Here is a 23,172-nt window from a genome sequence, read left to right as displayed (position 1 = left end):
AGTGATGCCAGGCTGCTATTTCCACTATTGTGCCTGCTGGGAGAGTCTCCCTGTGGTACACCTCTTACTAGAAGAGCCCTACTTACTTGGAAATAAAGGACAAGCAAACAGAGTTTCCCCCAGCCTTATCCTTAAATCCTTAAACACATTAATTTAAGCTGCTGAATTTTTTTTTTCTACCAGAGTTTTCCCTTTTCATACAGCAGAGGCAGACAACGCAACTTTAACATCCTGGGAGTACCCCTTCCTGGCTTCAATCTCTTCCCACCACCTAGACCTGATCTGCCTTTCAGCCTCAGTCCCCACATGTCAGATGAGTAATTCTGCATTTGCTTAATCACTTCTGGTAACAAAGAATTCACTTCTTTATGTTCGATTCTTGAACAGTTCCACAGCTAAGTCCGCTATCATGCCTATAGCTTTTCTCCTGTGGTTTTCCTGGTTTTTATTTTACCAGACTAAAGAGCATAAATGTAAGCAGCATAAATGTAGAAAATTCTGGGATCCAGAAGATTATGTGGAATTTTCTTACCCAAAATGCTCTACTTTGTTATTAACTTTTGCAAAATATAACATCAATAGAAGAGCATAACTTCTCAGATGTGACAATATAAGTGCTTATGATTAAGACTTAAATTTTTATTACATTGGCTTACTTTAAAAAAAATAAAAATACATAATTAGCAGGTGCCTTGCTGATCATTTTCAAGCCAAGAAAATATTTCCAAAAACATGCATTATAGCATCATAGTTAATACTGAGTTTTGAGCCCAGATATTTGGAAATGAAACCTTTATTTGGAACAGCACACTTTACATTTATTGCTTTTAGTTAATATAATTATATATTTTATATAATAAGGTGATCTAAGATTATATTTGACTTTTTAATGAGGTCTCATACTTTAAGTAATGGTGTGTTTAAAGTTAAATAAAACACCTCAGTTTATTTACTCAAGATATTCTTATATTTGGCAAGATTTATTTATTTTATTGCTTTTCAGTTATTTTATTTAAATAGTTACAGGACTATAATTTTATAATTGTGGAAATGTATTGGGTTTTAATTCAATATATTAGTTAACATACTTGTTTTTATTTTTTACATGTAAAATTAATAAGCTTGCTTTTTCTGCTATTATATGTCATAACACAACAGTTCCAAGTTCCAAGTGAGAACCCTGAGATAAGAGCCCTTAAGTTAGGTAAAGGTGATATATTTGTCTGCTTTCTGTAAATCACATAAATTAACTCATTTCAGCCACATCTATTTGTTTTCCCACAAGGGTACCACAAGAGGTGCTAATAAAGCTGTTCATCTTACCACTTCTCATGTTCACAGCTATATCTTCTCCCTACATCTCAACTATGTCATTACTGGTCTTGTTTACTGGTCTCCCTGCTTCCCCACCCTCACCCCTGAATTCTCTTCTCATTATGGAAGACATTGTTTAAAACCTAAGTCCAATCACATCACTCCTCTGCCCACAGCCCTCTAGTGACTCCTTGTTCCTCTCGGAGGAAGAGCCAGGATGCTCACTATTTTTCACAATGTCCTACCTGATCTGACTCACAATTGCTTTCCGACCTCATCTGTTATTTTCCCCTGTGCTTATTCTGCTCAAGGCTTATCTGCCAACCCCCCACCTTCTCACTGTTCCTAAACTTGCACCTTCACCATCAAAGCATGCAAAGGCTCTCCCCTCTGCCTGGAGCACTTCCCAGTATCTCTAGGTCTCACTCCAATACTTTATCCTTGTTTGTGCTCAAATGGCCCCTTTGTAGAAAATCTGACTTTGGTAAGTGAATGCTAGATTGCCATAGCATGATTTTTAAAGTAATATTATGCTTTCTTGTTATATTTTTTCTCCTGATGAGAAAAAATGTCTATCATAAATAATTGGATATATTATATCCAGAGTATTAGGGTGGTTTGGTGGCAGACAAGCATATCATAAACGTTCTACCTTGTTTCTGTGTGTTTGAAAATCTTCCTCTGATTCATATCAAGGACACTTTCCAGGTAGTGCTGGCTTCTCCTTTTTTTAGGAGAAAGAAAACAAAAAGTTTAAGTTTAGGGTAAAATTATAAGATGGAGTTTCTCATTAGAATTAATTGTCAAAGTCATTTCTATTAGCTTGGATAGTTATATTTTATGCAGATTAAAATGGTCAGAATTAACTCAATAATTAGCCAATGTATTGTGAGAACATCAGGCACAGAAAGGCCTGCTATGTTATTAGATCTTTAGAAAACACATTTTGTAAATTATAATGATAGTCATATTGATCCAAAAACTAGAAGCAGAGATTGACTTGAAATTAATTTCTACCAACCAAAATGCAATTATAGACAATGTGACTAGATTAGTCCTGAGCATTGCTTCTTTTCTGCTATTTTGGCTAAAACACATCTATGTTGAGAAAGCCAACTGGAGAGTTTTGCTCCTGTGGTCTAAAATATTAGGGCTTTCTGTATATGCTTTTATGATTATCTGAATGAAATATGATAGTGCCGTTTTTGGCTTACCATTATCTCTGATGAATGTCATCCTAACACAATTGCTTGTACAGCATATGTCAGAAATAAGTCACGCTTGTCTAAAACAGCTACTTCACCAGGCAAATCCGTCTCTTGGTTATATTCCAAATGTGAGTCTGAAAATGCTTTAAAAATAGAACTAAAATAATGTAAAGAACTTTGATTAGGAAACAATACAGGTAGATATATTACTCTTCGTGTCATTTAGCACAAAATATAACAAAAGTAGTCATCCACATTTACTTCAGCATAATAAAAGGATCAGAAACACTTTTTTTCTGTTTTGCTTTGTTAGTTTTGTTGTGCTTTTTATTCCAAGGGGTTTTTATGTATCTTAAAAGTCATTTTCTAATTATTCACTTGCAATTCAGGAGAACCTTGATATATGTAGTTGTATTCCTTTATCAGGAGACAGATACTGTTTAAAACTGTCCAAAATCAAACTATTTCTTTCATTCAATGCAGTTAGTGATATTCTTGTGCTATAAATAGGCTTACTTAAAAATTTAAACTGTAATTTGAGTTTGGAGAGCATTTGTTTTTTAATAAGTTTTCAAGCTTTTTCCTATTCTTCTCTTTCCTGTTCTGAAATTTGTGGGAACATAAGGTTTTTGTAGCTCCATAGCACCTTTATCTAGCATTTACTGTGTGATACAGCCTTTATAGCTATTGAGTAGTTGACCGAAGTCATAGGTAAATATATTATATTTTCCAAAATATTTCATATGCAGCAGTTCTGGCAATCTTAAAATGTTAAAGGAAAAATGACATTCTCTTAAGACCTTTCTGTAGCATCCTATTATACATAAAATAAAACAAAAATTTGTCCTTTGCAAAGCTTAAGAGAGCTACTTGAACTATGAGATCCTGTTTCCTTCTTGCACCTCATTTGGTTCATCACTAAGCTCTATAACCAGTAGTGGCCTTTCAATTATTTGCCCAGTCAAATTCTTTCCCAGCACAGAGATTTTATAAATGCCATTCTCTCTATCTAGAATACCACTTTCTCATTAAAAAAAAAAAAAAAAAAAAAAAAGTCTAAAGTCTTTTCGTTTCAGCCTAAAAGAGTGCTGTAAGTTCTGTAAGATTGCTAATCTTATCCCACATGGCTGCCATCTTTACTTTTTCTTTTTTTTTTTTTTTAAGATGGTACTCCTCATTAGTCTCTATTTCAGCATCCTATTTCCTTCATGGCACAAATAGTTTTTTGCAATATTTTATTAACTGGTTTTTGGTCTTTCTCCTAAAGTACAATGTAAATTCTATGTCTGTATAGCCTGTGTCTGGATAATCAGCATTGCATTCCCAGGTCTGGCACAAATCTGACGCTAAATAAATATCTGTTGAAGAAAATAACTGAAATTTATCTTTGTATATTTAATGTTTTAAATTTCTTTTTTACTCTCAGAAAGAATAATGCAATACACATTCTCCAGATTTAAAACCTGTCAAACTTTTGCCATATTTGCTCCCACTCGTACTCTTTTATTCTTCTTGCCATTTTCCTTTGATAAAATAGTTTAAAGTAAATTTTAGACACCATGCCATTTTCACATTCATAAACATACCCGTAATTACTAAACATACTAAACATACCCATAATCACTCAAATATATTAAAACACACCCATAATTACTCACATACTCAAACATATTCATAATTCATAATTACTCAAATTCTCCTCCTAGGGAATGAGCACTGTATTCAAATTCTTAGGAGATAGTTTTGCCAAATAAGATTTTTTATTTGTGGAATTTGATTTGTAGTTCAATTGCATCTGAATTGTGGTTGTTTGTATGGTTCAGGTGTCAGAAAATACTCTGAAACATGCGTTATTTTTTACATAATCACAATGCCATTATCACAACTAATACAAATGAAAACAGTCTTTTGGTAGTATATAATACCTGGTCCAATGCCGTATTTCCTCACTTGTCTTTTAAATACTGTTTTATGGTGTCTTTGTTTAAATATGTATTAAAACAAAGCCTAGGCTTTACATTTATTTCATATGTCTATCTTGTTCTATCTATCTATCTATCATTTATCTATCTATCTATCTTGTCTATCTATCTATCTATATCTATCATCTATCAGTCTTTTTTTGACATCATTTAGCTTGTTTTACCCCTTCTACATCCCAAGAATGGATATAATTTCTGAAAGTTGGTTTAAAATCAGGTTCCAATTTTGACAAGACTGCTCTATATAATACTGCATGGTTCAAATTACATTGCAGCAAGAGGCACAAAATTATCCTGATGCTAATGTGACTAAAGTGAAAGTTAGATTCAGTTGTGGACAGCTTGGTTACTCTTCTTAGGTTTTCTCACCCAAGTTTCTCTAATAATTTACTTACTGATGATTGTTACCACAATTAATAGCTTCATTAGGGTGTCAAAATGGAGATTTTTCTAATTCTGTCTTTCCTGCACATTTATAATTTGACCTTGCTTGGAATGTTATAGGATGGTTAGTGGGACTTACTGTTATCTAGATATATTGATGATATTATTCATGTATTTGTTGCCCCTGTTTGTTTTTTCTTTCTTCCTTTCTTTGTCCAAATTCTGATTAGGTTTGTTTTTCAGGAGGAATTTTGAAGAGATTAAAAAACAAAACAAAAAAAACCCTACATTGCTGCAGTGATAACCTTTATGCCACCCTCTTGTTTCAAAGTCTTGTTTTACTGTGTCTTTCCATGTATGTCCCCAGCCTCCACTTTCGGTTTTCTTTTTTCCCTTTCTATACATTTCGTGTCCAAGTAGCAATTTTGTTTTTCAGTATTAAAGTAGAAGAGCAGAGCTGATTTTGCATATATAAACTGCAGTTAATTACACAGCTGTGTGCCAGAGTTATACAGGCTCTCCTTTGTGAAAAACCAAGGCTTACTCCTCCAGTTTAAAAATTGTCCAAATGTCATCTTAATTTATGAAGGCACCCAGAATAAGTTCTAGTTTCATACTGCCCCAAGATATTTATTGAAGCCAATTCTCTATTTTATTATTTTTTTACTGAAAATAGCACTTTGTTCTCCCCCGCTGATAGTCCTCAGTAATGTTAGAATGTCCTCTAAAATTCTTTGAGCCCTATTTAAATTCTCAAGATTTTTTTTTAAATTTACCAATACCATGTGTTATTTGAGGAATTAGATCTTAGTTCAGTTGTACATGGATTATATCAGTTTATATCATTCATGTATCAGTTTTCCATCTTATTATATTGTGTATGTCTCCACTCTGCTCCCTGTGCTACTAACCTTGGAAAAGAATGCTAGTGACTTATGGCCACAGAGTGCTACCTCAGTAATATCAATTTCTCTACCTAGGGAATGAGCACGGCACTCTGGGCCGCTTGTGTCTAAATCAACCAAAGCCCCCTATGTGTGAGGCCTAAAACTAGACATAGTGAAAAGAGAATGATTTTATATTTATTTCTACAAGCTGCCTCATTTATAAGGAAATAACTAAAGGTTATTAAAAGAGGCCTTTAGGATAAAGGAAATTCAGCCATTTACTTTGAGTCTCAGGACCTTGCCATAACAACCAGAACCACATTTGTGCCCCTTCCTTCCTACCTGTCAGATGCAAGTTGATCTGTGTATTTGAATTTGCAAGGTGTAGATCAATTTTGCCAAATTATGCTAAATGGTTCTACACAAAGTCATGAAAATCATCACAGAATAAGCTGAAATGATAGGTTATATTGTCTGTAGAAAATACTGCCATTAGAAGATAACCAAAAGCCAAACAGGCCTTCTCTAGCAAAATGTGATTTTAAATTTATATCAAGCTATCTTTTTCTCAGCCTACCACTTATTCTTTCCCTAACTGAAATGTTTATCATCAGGCTTTATTAGGATCTGCCTTTCTCTCAATGCTCATCTGTAGTTACTGAGACTCTTTATCTCAACTTTGGCCAATCCATGTACCTTAGTCATTTTTGTTCAATTATCAAAATTATATTAGGTTAACATGCCAACCAACTGATTGGGCATGGTGCCGTTTAATCTAGGGGAGTTACTATAATACGTATGTGTGTGTGTTTGTATATTCAGTAGCTTAACCACTGAATATACAAAAGAAAATTACTTCTAATAAATTTTAAACGAAGTAATTTCACTATCGCTTCCTGTTGCATCTAAAGACAAAAATAACTGCAATGACATTTTTAACAATATTTACTAACAATATTTACATTGTCCATATTGGTAATGCTGTTATGAAACTATTATATATACATTGTAGGAGGAGGCAAATGAGTAACTATGTTATTGGTATGTAGAACCAAGGAAAGCAATAAAGCATACAAGAAAATACAAGCATACAAGATAATAATAAAATATACTTTTAAGCAAAAGTTAATCAAAACCTCTCTAGTTTTAAATGTAAATTGGAAATATCAGTGTCAATCTATAAAACATTTTATCTTCAAAAAAAGATTTACCTGTCTTGATGACTGAAAAGGACCAATATTCCAGCCCAATAGTAATCATCACTCATCATCCGATGAGGACTTTTCATTCCATTTTTCACAGAAAGCAAGCAGAGGTTCTCAGAGAAATGGTTGATTATTTGATTATAGATTTGGCTGGGGCAGAAAATACACAAGATATTATAATACTATAAGACAAAGGATATATCGAATACTCCTGGTTTTGTACTAAAATAAAATAAAAGCCAAGTTGAAAGGGTGCCTCTGATAAGATGGGACAATTTGAGTATCACAAACAATGATGACTGCAGTGAATTGAAACTCATCAAATATGTTCAAATCCATAATTTCAAAAATGAGAATAAAATATCTAAATTAGCCATTTTAGAATTTTACTAGCACATCATTTTCTTATCATTCTAAAAACTGGTAAATAAGGGCAGATGCAAGTTGATCTGTGTATTTGCCCTGCTTTTCAGGGCTATCAAATTGTTGATCAATAGTTTCTCCTAGAAAAGAATTTTTATTGAAGAATTCAGGTTTACCCTAAAATATTCCAACAGTAACCAAGTGGGTGAAGGACATACATGAAGTGAATTTTGGCCATCACTGAGAATTTAGTTGAAATTGGGAGATGGGTATATGGGAGTCTACATGACAGTATTTTCTATTTTTTATGTCTGCTTGGACATTTCTATAAATAAATTTTTAAAATGTCAAAAGAACTAATAAGCAAAAGAAAGAGTGAAGGATTTGAGGAAAATATACTGATTTTGCCTATCTGGATGGACATAGTATAGACACCACTGCATTCTCTGAGCAGCCAAGATAGTACAAAACCACTTGGAGAGACAGAGTAAACAGAAACATCAAGAGGGCTCACCATTGTGCCTGTCACATTGGGTAGCTCCAAGTCACTTGTGATTTGAGTAGATTAAAGATAGAGTAGGGACAGATATCTTTAGGGGCTTTGAGTTTGTTTATACATTTAGTCCATGGAATTTTTTTGAGAAATTAATTTAAATATTTCTATCTGTGTTTTAGAAATATATTTCTGCTGGCAAAGTGAAAAATCTGAATTAAGAGATAAAATGTAGCTGACAGAGAAATTAGTATATTAGAATATTATGCCAGATAACACAATATGAGTAAATGAATTTATATAAAGTGAGAGTACAGAAGACAACTGGTATGAGAGAAACTGGAGATTTAGAATCATCAAAATGGCATAACTGAATGTGGGAGAGGAGTCAGATGAATTGAGGTATGTTTATTAAAAGTCTTTAAGATAAAAGGTATAATTAGCTAGAATTATTAAGAGAGAACTTTTTTTATGAATTTAACCAGGAATGTGTGTGTGTGTGTGTCTGTGGGTAATTTTTATTTTTATTTTTTATTTACCCTTCTCATCCACTGTTATGCTAAAAATAGATGGAGAATGAGGTCAACTCAACATTTGCTTTTGCTCAAGGCTACATCCAACAAATTACTTCTTGCTTCAATTTAGAAGAGAAAAAAATCAATTACCCTTGTTGAAGGGTGGCTATCTTGAATGATTTTAGGAAAAATTCAGGTCATTCTAATGAGGTGTCTGAAATGACTGCAAAGAGTTAAGAGTAAGATAAGCACTAATTTACTATCTCCTTCATCCCTGTAATGATGTGCTTAACAGAGGACAAATTTCATTGCCAGGTATCATCAGGGTCAAACTGCTATTTTAGTGTTTCTATTAATAAAAGTATTATAGGGATGCTGCACTGTCTCTGATGAAGGATGTTTTTCTAAGAGGTTTAGGACTAAACCTTACCAGTAGCATTAGAGGGAAAGCAATCTTCATATTAACCCTGAGAAAAACTCCTTGCATCCTAAATCTTCCTGACATCCTTACTCCCAAATTTGTTAACATATGTTATCCTTAGGTGAGAAGCTAAAAAACAGGTGGACAGTGGATGACGAGCTGATTAAAACAGAAATATGTTTTATTTATTTCAGTAACCTAGGCATCTACTAGCGATTGGTAAGTGTCCAAGGAAGAAAAGATGGAAACAAGCAGTTAAGTTAGTTGATATGTAGAAAAAGGTAAACGGAGCAAAGAACACAGACGTGAGAGAAGACATAAATTAAATATACATTAAACATACATCATTCTCCTACGGTAGGAGAAAAATACAGTTTTTAACATGTACTTGAATGGAGGGTGTATTGGATACAGGTGATTTATGTCTGGACAAGGAAAACTGTAGTCTTAATTATGTGAAAGCTTGAATGTCTGGCTTCAACTCCTGGAAAAGCTAAGAGCAGTGGGATTTATGATGTGCATTTAAAATCTGGAACTCCTCTGGTAACTCCCAAGGCCAGTTTGTATATGAATATTTTTAGCTGGCATAACCCATTAAATAGTATGGCGTAACCCGTTAAATAGTCTGTCTTGACAAAGTAACATTAGAAGCATAAAAAGTCCACTGAGAATTTCTACTTTAAACTCTCCCGAAGCCAAGATGTATCACACACATCTTGGTGGTTCAACCTGGAGAAAGAACAGGTCTCTGTGAGAATAAGGACCCTTTATTAAACCTGCAGTTCAGGTCCAAACTTTCTTTCTCTTGTCACATCATATTTTTTGTCTTTAAATAAAAGCTTTATGTGAGTATGTCTATGAAGTGTCACGAGTGCTTTGAAAAAATGGAACTTGTTAAAATGTTTGCAAACTGTATTCTTGAAAAGAGGAATGTGAGGCAAGGAGTCAAAAGAGAAAAACTGGGAGAATGGTAAAAAAAATATAAAAAGGTGGGGATTTGAGAAAAGATGGCTGCGGTTTAGCTATTGTGGCCTCTGTTTTTCATGGTCTGTCAATTCATGTTTGGTAAATTCATACCAGATTAAGAGCCATCACTGAAGTCACTAGAAAATGCTTATTTACATCTCCTATTTAAAATGGTTTCTTCTTCATTTTGTGCTACACGAAGATAACCAATTCTTACATATTACTGAAGTGTGTGGCTGATAATTGCTCCAGAAAAGGCATAACATCAAGGATTTTTGGAAAAACAAACAAACAAAAACAAGAATGGTGTAGTTCAGGCTGGCATGGAGTCTCATGCTTGTAATCCTAGCAATTTAGGAGGTCGAGGTGGGCAAATCACTTGGGTCTAGGAGTTCGAGACCAGCCTGGGGCAACATGGTCAAACCCTGTCTCTACAAAAAATACAGAAATTAGCTGAGCATAGTGGCACACACCTATAATACCAGCTTCTTGGATGGATGAGGTGGGAGAATCGTTTGAGCTCAGGAGGCAGAGGTTACAGCGAGCCAAGATTGTGCCACTGCACGCCAGTCTAGATGACACAACAAGACCTTGCCTCAAAATAAATAAATAAATGAAAATAAAAAATTTAGGCAGGGCACAGTGGCTCACGCCTGTAATCCCAGCACTTTGGGAAGCCAAGGCAGATGGATTGTGAGGTCAAGAGATAGAGACCATCCTGGCCAACATGGTGAAACGCTGTCTGTACTAAAAATACAAAAATTAGCTGGGCGTGATAGTGTATGTCTATAGTCTTAACTACTCGGGAGGCTGAGGCAGGAGAATCACTTGAACCTGGGAGGCGGAGGTTGCAGTGAGCCGAGATCATGCCACTGTACTCCAGCCTGGTGACAGAATGAGACTCCGTCTCAAAAAAAAAAAGTAAAAAAAAAGGTGTAGCTCATGGTTAATGAAGGGGATGTGTGTGCTGCTTTTATGACTTCTCATTACTTTTCTTTTTCTGCAACCAGTGCATGAGTTGCAAAAGCAATCTCATTGTCTCTAAAAACAAAGAAGAATTAGACCTGCATCATTTGAACCAATAAGCAGAGGGAATCCTGGTTTGAGAAATTCTTATAATGTTGTAATTTGGGTTTAGGTCTAAAATTATGAGTGTTTTCTGTTTCTCTATTCTGGAAAAAAAAAAGAAGTTAAGTATAAAAAAAAAAAAAACTACATGATTTATGTAGGCTAACCTGTCTTGAAAAATCAGACTTGATACCACATTATTAATGTTTAAAGTCAGATTAACAGGTATTTCCTTGTTACGTGTTTAGTGATACCTACTCTTTAATTACAGCCATAGTTCAGGGCTCTCTACTATTTCATTATGGGCCATAGTTCAGTGCTCTCTACTATTTCATTATGTCTTGGGATGCACATGATTAGACACTGGTCATCACAAATTTGTAACTGAGATGTCACTTTTGTCACACTTTAAATTAAATCAAAATAAAGTCCACTGTTTCCAAATGATCAACTGACAGTCCATTAAAAAGCATAATTAGAATTCTTCTTTTCATCCCTTGAAGTTAACATTTAATCAGACAAATATTGAAAATAATGGCAAAAATCACAATTACTTTTCATCAACTTATAGACGATGAAGAGAGAACAAATGGCAATACCACTAAGGTTAAACTACACAGAGGCAGAAGGTATGAAAATAATGTTTTACTGATTTACATTTCAAGACAGTGAGCAGAAGCATACAAACATACAAGCTCTAGGCTAGGAATGAAGACACCATTACTTCTACTGCATTCAGTTGGCCAAACCAAGTTACAGGGCCAAGCCAGACTTGTGTTTGGGGGGTAGGAGAGGGTGCACTGCAGTTGAAGACACCATACTTTTCCTCTTGGTGTGAAAAGCTATAAAGTCACATTGCAAAAGAGACTAGGAGCGGGAATGAGTGAAAGATTGTGGTCATTTTTGTCATTTACCAAACCAGGGAAAATTCAAGTAAAAATTCAACGACGTGGGTATTATATTAAATTAACAGTAGAGGATTCAGTCCCACTTTCCATTTTCTACATTGAACAAAATTTCTCTTTCCTACTTTTTCTAAACAGGTAAAAAATGTTCAATTTGCAAAACAACGTATCATCTGAAGGAAATTTGTTAGTATATTGGTTAACATATTTTGATATAAACTCAATGCTTACAGCTTCATAGAGAGCTTTAAAATATAATTATACATATTTATTTACCTAACATTCATCATAAAGGGTATTGTTATGATCAACATTTGTTCTGATCTTTCTATTATAATCCTACAGTGTTTAAAGTGTTTTATTATTTCCTAAGTTCTATTCCATGTACTTCAATGTAGTTCACTTTTGAAAGGTCATCTATTCTCATTTTTTCACCCACAAAATGCCATCCTTGTATGAATAACTTGAAATATGTGTTATGTTTATGAATATTAATTGGACTTAACCAACTGAGTAAGAAGGGTGGAGAGGAAGCTGGAATGAAGATTAAGCCATATTTATAAGGTAAGAAGTTTCTAAGTTCAGACCATTGGAGAATGCAAAAAAATGGACAGGTTAAGAGATACTCATTAGATTAATCAATGGTTGTAGAGTAGATGTAACTGTTGGGGAATATTTATCAGTGACTAGCAACACGTCACCATTCCCAAGAGAGCTCTGGCAGGCAGAGCAGGCAGTACCTTAGGAGTTACTGGGAGTGCAGTCATCATAGCAGAGCCAATGACGTAAAGCAGTACCTTGAAGACACAGAGGTATCAGAGATTGCAATCAAGGAAAGAAAGAACTGAAGACACTGGGAACTGAGTGTGGGCAAAGTGATATAGATCACAACATTGCTGTTCGAATCAGTCTCTCTTCTTGCAACAACAATAAAGCTTCACTGCAGACTAAAATTTTGGGCTGAAAGCCTGCATGTGGAAATGTAAGTGAGAGGTAAGAAAGTTTCATCATCACAGCCTAGCTGGGGGAAATGATTCATATTTATTCTTTTTTAAAAAATAGATCTTTAGCAATTAGAGACTATGAATGTTGGGCATTTATATTTACTAATGTATTTACTACACACATTCACTAATTATATGACATTTGAAAAGTTACTTAACATTATTCCTTATGTAAAATACGAGTACTAATATGGTACTAGTGAGTATTCAGCTCAAATGTACTTTGTGAGAAGTGAGCTTGTATAGGTATTCGTTTTTGTTATTGATCACAGGGTAACAAATTACCCCCAACATTTATGGCTTAAAATGAGGACATTTATTTTTTCATAAATCTGCCATTTGTGCAGGGATAGATCCTCTCCAGCCCACTCAGCATCAGCTGAGTGACTGTGAGGCAGAGACAAGAACACTTTGATTTCTCTCTCTTTCATACTTCTGTAAGTGAATGCAAGGTGTCAGTTGAGACTTTAGCCAAAAGATCCACATGTGGCCTTTCCATGTGGCCTGAGCTTCCTGAAAACATGAAGAATGAGATCTAAGGATAAGTGTCCCAAAAGCAAGAACAATCCAGGTAGAAGTGATATCACTTTTTTTCACAGTTCAGAAGTCACAGCATTACACTCACTGCATTCTATTCATTGAGGCAGTCATAAAGGCCATTCCAATTTCAAAGAGAGTAGAAAGAGTCTCTACTCTTGATGGAAAGATGGCAAGTTTCTGGAAGAGCATGTGACAACTGGAATACTGGTGTGGCCATTTTTTGAAAATGCTATCTGCCACAATTATATATACAGTACTTTTCTAGGCAATAACAAGTATATAAAGATTTGTAAGTTCCTAAGAGTAAAGAGTTTCTACCAGCTAATAAATAAATGCTAGTTTTTTCAAACATTTTTATTATTTTCATTTTCACATAGAAAACTTTATTGTTGATTAACAAGTATATTCCCTGTCTGCTCATAGACTTTAAAATAACAGTAACAAATGAAATCAGCTTATAGTCATGTACAACTTTACAGCTAAGGTTAAAAACCTCTTTGCATATAAAGTTAAAGGCCTTTGATGTTTTTGTATAGAATTTTTTAATGGATTCAATAAAAGTAGACTGATACCCTACTATACAGATAACTATACCATTGAGGTTTACCTATATTTATAAGATCTTAAATCTGTCCTCTCAAACATATACATTTATTTAAATCTCCCAGTATTCCCACATAAATATTGTTAGGAAATAGAAACTACATGAAGCAACTTAATATCTGCCATTAGAATGTGTATTTTAGTAAGAAAAAAACTATATGATGTGCCCACTATCTTAACACCAAAACTCAGCACTTAGAGGATAACAGACATTTCATAACTACTTGTTTTTGTTGATGCCTCACCTCCAGTTAGTAGTAGGCTTAGAGATGTGGTTCTGGAGGTTAATGGATTTATAAACTTGATCCTGTGCTAGCTTAATATCAGAGTCATACAGATAAAAGAAGTCAAAGGATGGCTTAGTAAGTGTGGCTTCAAGAATGCCTGGGGCATAGTACTGGACAAACACCTGAACAATAAATGACTGAAAATTGGCTTTTAATGTATGTGTCTTTGAAGTCATATTAACTCATTTCTACATATTTTTCCTGACTAACTGGTGGGCATCCAGCTATAGCTGGAAGTTAAGAAATCATACAAATAAAACAAAATATCTGAAAAAACAAAAGAGAATTGTATGTGTGTGTCACATCCTACAGTACATTCAATCTATGTAGGCCTTGTCTTTGGCATGTAAATCTGCATCTCCAACCTAGATTATGATGCAGTTAATATATATCTTGCCATTTCAGGTACTATGTCCTATTGTGAGTCTCATTTATGCCCAGTTCAGATTGAACCTTCAAATCAAGCTCTTTCTACTGCCTCTGCAGGAGACACAGATAGAATGCTTCCTTTCTTGTTCTTCTCCAGTCACTTTTAAGTCTAAAGCTAGAAATCAATTCATGATGCTTCATTTATCCCTTTATTCATTCTAGGAAGCAGTTCAGAAATAATAGTAAGAAATGGTTTACAGTTGAATATTGCTATATAACAGAATCTTGCTGTAAGCTTAGAAAGTCTTAAAATAATATCTTGAGTGAGAAAAAATGTCAGTTTCAAATTACCAAAATCTCCCATGTAACAAAAACTTTATCCCTATTCTCTAACTTGGCTTTCTCAGAAGAGTACAAAAATCTTTCTACTCTATAGACGATATGTCTGGTACCTTCCAGCAATATATCCATTCAGTATTCACTGTCATGGTCTTTATTTACCTCTTTGTCTAGTCAAAGTGTAAAACTGATTGAATTAGGAAACTGTCATTTACTCAGATACAGTGCCTCTCTTTAAACTCACCAGTAGAGCCCAATTCTCAGAGACTAGAGATCCTCCCTCTCACTCCCCAAAAAAGATTCCTGATAATTCACCAGCGTTTGCTCTAGATCCTGAACTCCAACATAAAGTATAATATAACTCTCCCAAGCTTTTTATTCCAAGTTTATCCTGACTAGACATCGCCATTTTGAATTTCTATATAAATTCTAGAATGTTGTCAATTTTGATAAAAAGCATATACTGGGATTCTGATTCTGATTCCTTTGAGTTTATTGCAAAATGTTATAATTTTAAATATAGAATTATGAAACATAATTGAAAGAAACATTAGAATAAACATATTATAGAATATATTTATTTTATTAAATTTGTTTCCAGACATTCTTAGAAGCTATAGTAAATGCTATCACTTAAAATCTTTGCTTTCCTGGTGATTGTTGCTAGACAATTTCTATGAAAATAAAATTGATTTCCACAGTGGTCTTGTACTCAGTGAGTGGGCTAAATTCATTTATTATTTTTAATACTTTGTGATTTTTTTAGCATACTGTACATACACAATAATGTCAACTACATATAATTACAGTTTGACTTTTTTCTCAAACCTTATAACTTACGGGGTTTTTTTCTTCTTGCAGTATGAAGTGAAATGGGAGTCATGATAGCAGACATCCTTGCCTCATTTCTGATATTTGAGGGAATTATGTCAATGTTTCTGCATTAACTGTGATGTTTACTTAGGTATTTTGCAGATACTCTGAATTAAGCAAGTTTCCTTCCATTCGTTGCTAGTTTAAAGTTTTGATTATGAATTTAGGTTGAATTTTATCAAGTTTTGTTTTTTCATCTATAAAGATTATAATATTATATTTTTTCTTTACTCCAAATATGGATGTAATACTTTGCTTAATTTTCAATGCTAATCCAAACTGACCTTTCTGGAACAAATTTAAATATGCTTTCTATTATTCTTTTACATCACATATGATACCTTTATTATCTTTCTGTTTAGAATTTTTGCATGTATGTTTTTAAAAGAGTGTCCAGTAACTTCCCTTTTTACAACTATCTTTGAAAAGACTTATTTTTTTTTTAATTTAAATAAAAGTTACTTTCATACAATATGTTGAGAAACATTCTTACTTTTTCTATCTTCTGGAAACATTTTTCAATGATTACCCTTATTTCTACTAAAACTATTTAAAATAATTCATTGATAAAGCCACCTGGGTTTGGAGTTATTAATCTTTCTATAGATATTGGTTATATAGATCTTCTGTTTCTTCTTAAGTTATGTTTTTCAAGATTCATGCCAATTGAAAAAAATTAATTTTTTGACACAAAGATTTTAGACTATCTTTTTTTTTCTTTTTAATTCTGTGAGATCTGTAGTATGTTATCTTTTATTTTTACAATATTTTCCTTCTTCACTCTTTCTGTTTCTTTCCTCTCTCCCACCCATCTTGTCAAGGTTGTATTCATCTTATTAAGCTCTTTAATATTAATATTTGTTATTATTGATTATGGTGTGTATTTGATTTCTAACACTGATTTCTGTTTTGGATTTATTGTTTTCACATTTCTATTTGGTATGTTTAATTTCTTAAAGGTTTTCTAGTTCTTAAATGTTTACTTAGATCATTGATTTTTCACCTTTATTATTTTCTTAGGCAGGTATTTAAGGATATACATTATCTTGTAAACACCACTTCGGTTACATTCTACATGTATAGAGATGTTATATTTTCACAATATGTCACTTCAAATATTTTCTAATTTCCACTGTGACATCTTATTTTACTCATGAAGTATGAGTTATTCATAAGCACATTTTGAAAATATCCTTACATATGGGAATTTTTAAAATTTAAATAATTATTATAATTTTGTTGCTTAATTAAACTGTTGTCAGAAACCATTCTCTAAATAATTATCACTTTCAGTTTGTGATACATTTGCACTTTTAAAATGAGCATTCTATAGTTGTTGAATGCATTGCTCTATATATGTCATTAGAATAAATGTTTTCTAATTTTACTTAGATCTTCTGCATTGCTTTTGTTTACTGTTCTATATACTATTGAAAATTTTGTGCTAAAGTTTTTATGATTTAGGATTTGTCTATTTCTCTTTAAATGGCCATTTTTCTTTGTATATTTTGAAATAACATTATAAAATAGGATATAAAATTTCGAATTTTAAAAAAGTTTACTTACATTGGATAGGAAATTGCTTATGTTGTCTCTTATAATTCTTCTTGTTTATAGCCAGCTTGTTTGGATATTATATAATTACTTTTGCTTTCTTTGGTTAACTTTTGTATTTATATTTTTTCATCAATTTACTATCAACCATTCTACAACCTTATATTTAAGTTTTGTGCCTGTTAAGTTACTTATCATTTCTTTTGGTTTTGTAATGCATCCTTTACATTTAATTAGGGTATTTAGTACAATTTACTATCACTACTATTACTATTACCAAAACATTAAATATACCTATGTTACTATTTGTTTTTATTGATTGTACTTGTTTCATCTTCAGTTGTGTAAATGTTTTATTATTTTCCTTCTAGTACTTCAATAGTTTTACATTATTTACTAGCTTTTAGTGGATATCCTGGATTTGACAACATGTATTTTTCACTCATTAAATTCTAATATAAATTAATTCATTTATCATTATCTAGACAAAGCTTTGACCTTAATATACTTTTGTGTTATTGTTTTGTGTTATTGTTTATTTGTATTTTAATAATTCATATAATTTACCCACCATGAAGCATTTTTATTGTTTTATAAAGTCTACAGTAATTTTCCTGATTTTATTTTGGGCTATGTATTAGTTCCTAAATTTCTTTGTTTCTGCCTACAAATTACTTCTTCCTGGAGAACTTCTTAACTAATGTTCTTAATATAATTATTCTGCCAATCAAAACTCTTAGCTTTTGTCTGCCATATATTATGTTTATATTGCCTTTATTGTGGAGGAAGCTCTGTGAGAATATAATCAAAAGTTAGCAGTTATTTTGGAAATTTAAAAATCATATTTCATTGTTTTTAGCTTCCATACTTTTCTATTGTCAGTTGTTTTCCTTATTTTTTTCTTTTATGATTAAAAAGCCTTTTTTTGCTAGTCACTTTCAAGATTTTGTTTTTATATTTTACTTTCTGAAGTTTTACTATGTGTTGTGCCTAGTTTTTCTTTGCAGTGACTCATGACTAAGTGCATAAGCTTTTCCTCATTTTCAGAAAATACTTTTCACCCCCTTTTAAACATTGCTTTTACTCTCTCTTTCCTTCCCTTTGGGACTTCAAACACACACACACACACACACACACACACACACACACACAACACTCTTTACCTCTACCCTTTCCAACTAGACATTTTCAATTGTCCTGTAATTTAGTTCCAATTTCTTCTTCTTCTACATCCATTCTGTGTTTAATTCTATTTCATTTAAAATATTTTCAATTCTTTTTTTTAGCAATGAGTAGGCAAAAATTCAGATTCAGACCACAAAATTTTTCCAACTCCACAGAGAAAACATTCTGCCATAGTTATATTCAATTTACAATACTGAACAGAATATTTACTATTTCACTCTAATGAATATTCATTTGGCTTTTTTCCCATGGTATTAGAATACTGATCAAAAACATAAGCTAATGAACTAAGTGAATAACTAAATAAATGTGCTTAAAAATTAGATCTTTCCAGAACAAAATAAAGTATGCTTTGATGTCTAAATTTATTTTTCACCCAGGAAAGTAGGAACTTTCAAAATGTTCATTCTGATCTAGCATTAAAATCTTACCCTTTAATAACAGACACCTTGTCTCTTTAGATTATGATGATATTTCTGTGACCTTTTCTGTCATATTTCTTCAAATAATTGAAATGGAAGGTTTCCTAGAGGAGCTGAGACTGCATTTCAGGAGTTATATATTGTAGCAGCTTGTTAAAAGTTTCCATTAGTGTTTTAAATTAATCTTTTATAAGATGTCAAGACAAATAGAAAATAAATTTAAATAGAGAAATATTTTATTTTCTCCTGAACGTAGAAAAGTCTATATACTCTAAATGTGAATATATACTCCCTGTCACTTCATTATGCTTTATGTACCTTCATAAAGAGAAGAATCTGTCAGTCACCTCTATTTTTTCTTAATTTTAGAATTACATTTTAGAAAATAAATATGAGAAAGAGGCTGCAGCCTTAAAGATACAAACAAAAGATATCCTAAAGCAAATAAAGCATCTTACAACTTGACTAAACATGGAAAGAAAGACGTTGAAAAATATTAAATCCTAAGAAGATAAAAATCAGACTTTATGAATTAATATTTATTTTGGTAAACTAGAACCAATTGAGTTGAACATTTTAATTTTGAATATTTAAAAAAATGAATTGAGAGGTGATCACAATAATCCTCAAGATAACACAAACTTGAAGTAATTTTTTTAAACAAATGCAGTTGTATAACATATAGTACTCAATTTCAACTGCTGGGACATCCTATGTCTTGGGTAGTGCTTTCATCTAAGGGTAATGGATGGAGAGATTTCTCCTGCTACTAGGGAACTGGTGAGGTAGCTGTGGGCAAGTTCAGGTAGAGTTAAGTTGAGGTACTGAGAATCACTAACAGAAAACTGGTTAGACTTGACATCAATGCTAAATACAGGTTTATTCATTTAAACATATTTATTTAATGTCTACTGTGCACCAACATTTTTGTTTATAAATAATGCCGTGTATCAGAATTACAGAAATAACTCAGGGAGTGTTTTGGGGGTTGTGGTAGTAATAGTTTTGGTTGTGTTTTTTGTTTGATTGCTTTTAAATACGTGTGAAGTTTCTGTCCTCCAGAGATCAGACCTAAGATTGTTCTCTTGCCTACAAATTAGAAAAAGTTCTACAAATTATTTCAATGTCTACACTTGGTTTGACACCATTGCATCAGTAAATTAGGTATAATAGGGCATACTAGGAAATATGACAATAACAGAAACAACATAAAATCAGATTATTCTAAATATTCCAAATGTATCAGGTCTTGCAAGGCTTGTGTTAAACAAGTAAAAGTATCAAGAATGTTGTTTAAATAATAAGTTTAATCTAATATTCAAATAAGAATGCTGTGTGAAGTGTTATATAATATATGCTTCAGAAAACTAAGCCTATTGGAGCAAGTCTAATGGTGTAGCCACAATTGCCCTTTGGTAAGTGCTTTTCTTTTACATGTTTTAGAGTCTAGAGGAAAAAAAAGTCTCAGGTTATTTGGGCAAGAACGTCAGTAACTGCAAATGCGGGCAATAGTGGACCAACTGAAATTTTCAAAAGTTATTAATTTTAAAAAATATTTGTTGCCAATTATCACTAGATGAGGAAAAAATATGGTTCTCTTTTGGTCTACTTTGGCCATCAGGATTCAAGGTCAAAATGCAGAAACAGTCTGTGTGCTTTAACTTGTCATAATGGCACAGATAAACCAAATTAATCATTGTCTTTTCTCTTTTGAGCTTGCAAGTGTCTGAAAACTTACTTAAAAGATGGTTCTTGGAAGCAAAAGATATACATTTTGATGGAATTATTTATTTTCTACCACTTCCAAGCTTTACCACACAATACGAGTCGCTCAAACTACTGACATTGAGTGTTTTGATTTACAAAACAAAGGTAATAACATTTGTCTTACATAAATCACAGAGAGTGTATAGAACCAAACACATATTATAAATAAAAGTTATTTTTAAACTGCAATTGTATTAACACAAATACACAATTTTAAGAAAATTCTGTTATGCCAATGTTATTGCATTACAAAGTCAAAAGGAATTTCAAAATTCACCTGGTATACAGAGTTCTGTGCCCAGATCAGAACAGTTGTCCCCATATGAGAAGACAATTTCAATTTAACAAAAGTAGATACTTTATTTCACATGATTTAATCATTTCCACATTTTCCCCAGTTTTTATTACTTTGAGCAGTAGTCTTCTTCCATTCTCTATATTTTAGAGCAGTGGAAAAGTATAGACAAAGATTGGTCAAATGACATTTTGGAAATAAACTTAATTAGAATGAGAGACAAGAGTTTGCAACCACAGTTGCTATCTCATAATCCAGATATTTGGGTTGGATTTATTTCACTTTGGGAAAAGAAAACTAAGAAAAAACACAATTGATGATAGCTGGCCTAATTCCAAAACTATAAGGACTACCTCTTCTAGACAAAAGATTTTCTATTTATTAACATATTAACATTTTTTGAGATTTTTAATTTGAATGCAAGCTGTATTTTTTTTTTTATCAATCAAGATTAAGTCAAGGAAGCAGATTCAGTAGGATTATTGATGGGATTAAGAGATTTATTATAGTAAATAGACATTACATGGTTCTGGGAAGAGGTGAGGATGTAAAATCCCCAGAATTCCAGAGAGCTGGAAAATCAAAGAGAAGGTCACATTAACCAGCCTGACTAAAGCACTGGTTTGGGTAGGCAATTGAAGCTTTCAGGGAAATGCTGTGAAGCTAATGACTTTCAGCCTCCAAAGTCAGCCCATGACTGGGAAACTTGTGGAGAGGTCTACGGGAAGCTATTACCTCTATGTAGCTACAGCTTCTGTGGGTCAGTTGCCAAGCCTTAGCAGGAGGCTGCAATTTGTCAATCACACACAAGAAAAAAATAAAGCCAAGAACAAAGTCAGACTGGTTTGGCCAGTAAAAATACAAGGAACTCTTTCATAACCTCTCTTATTACTTACATACACTGTGAAAGGAAGAGTAATCCAAATCCCTTGTCCTTAGACACCTACAAGGATGGCACCAAAACCAAGAAGCCAGCTGACTGCAATGGACGTTGTGGGATATATTATTATTAAGTAGCCAATTCTAGACTGCAGCTAAGAGGTTTTAGTCTACAGCTCTGTTCTGAGAGGTTAGGGCAAAAATTCCATTCCTCAACCCAGGAGGCAATGAGAAACTGTCTCATGACAGCCTCCCAGAGGGAACAAGGGGGTGGTTGGGAGGTTGAACTCTGAATTGCTTCTAAGTTACCATCCTTTTATGTTCTAGCAGGATCACAAAGTGTTCTGTCAAAATTCAGGAAAGCTGTGGGTCAAGCCTTTCCTTGATGTTTTTTTATAACTTCATAGAGTGTGCTACTCAAATTGCTTACCCGTTCCAACTCTCCTGGGTCCTAAGTAGAGGGATCTTCAGTAAAAGACTGAAAGCCCTGCTATCTCTGAAATCTCTATAAGAAGTGAGAGGTAAAGGAAACCTTACCTACCTGGTGAAACTTTGAAAAAATAGAGAAGGATGGTATTCCAGAAAGCCAACCTGAAGAGATGAAGGGGGAGAGTGGTGAATGTTAGGGGCAGTGGAGCGTATGTGTTTGCCTTAAACTTAGTCCCTGGAGACTTTCTGAACTAGTTTGGAGGAACGTTAACACTTAAAAAGCCCCCTTAATTGTGATTATTGAAATAAGAAGAGTAATAGTGATTTATTGCTATTATTTTGTGTCTTCTGTATCCTCAGATTCATATAATTTGGGAATTATGCATGCAGTTCTTTTTCTAAAAGAATAAATTAGGATTTAGAAGTATTAAACATGGAAGGCGGCACTTGAAAGCTTAAGTAGAATTTTTTATTCAATGTTTACATTATCCATGTAAATTTATGATTATTAATGAGAAGATAAAAGTAAAGAGCATAGTCATGTGTGCCAAAGTTGGGCATACACGGGTACCACATTTAAATGTGTGTTTGTAATGTAAGTAGGTCTAACATATCGATTTACTTTGAAAAACAGGCTGTGAAGATTAAACAAGCATAAAATTTAGTGTCCAAACCAAATAATTGCCTCAAAGTTAATTAACTTGAGTTTTAACACAGCTCAACTTTGAAAGAATTTTGAGCATTAGCAAATGGATTTTTTAGTAATAGCTTTAGAGCCTCCTAAGCAGATGTACAACCACTTCTATTTTATACTGGTCTTATTTACTAAAATCATCAGCATTCCTTATACTGAATATACAAAGGACAATGCCCAGACCATACACAGATGTTCCTCAACTTACAAAAGTTTAAGAT

This window comes from Piliocolobus tephrosceles, chromosome 5 (assembly GCF_002776525.5).
Source record: "Piliocolobus tephrosceles isolate RC106 chromosome 5, ASM277652v3, whole genome shotgun sequence".
Taxonomy (NCBI): Eukaryota; Metazoa; Chordata; class Mammalia; order Primates; family Cercopithecidae; genus Piliocolobus; species Piliocolobus tephrosceles.
The sequence above is the reverse complement of the archived record's forward strand: the minus strand, read 5'-3'. Positions refer to the sequence as shown.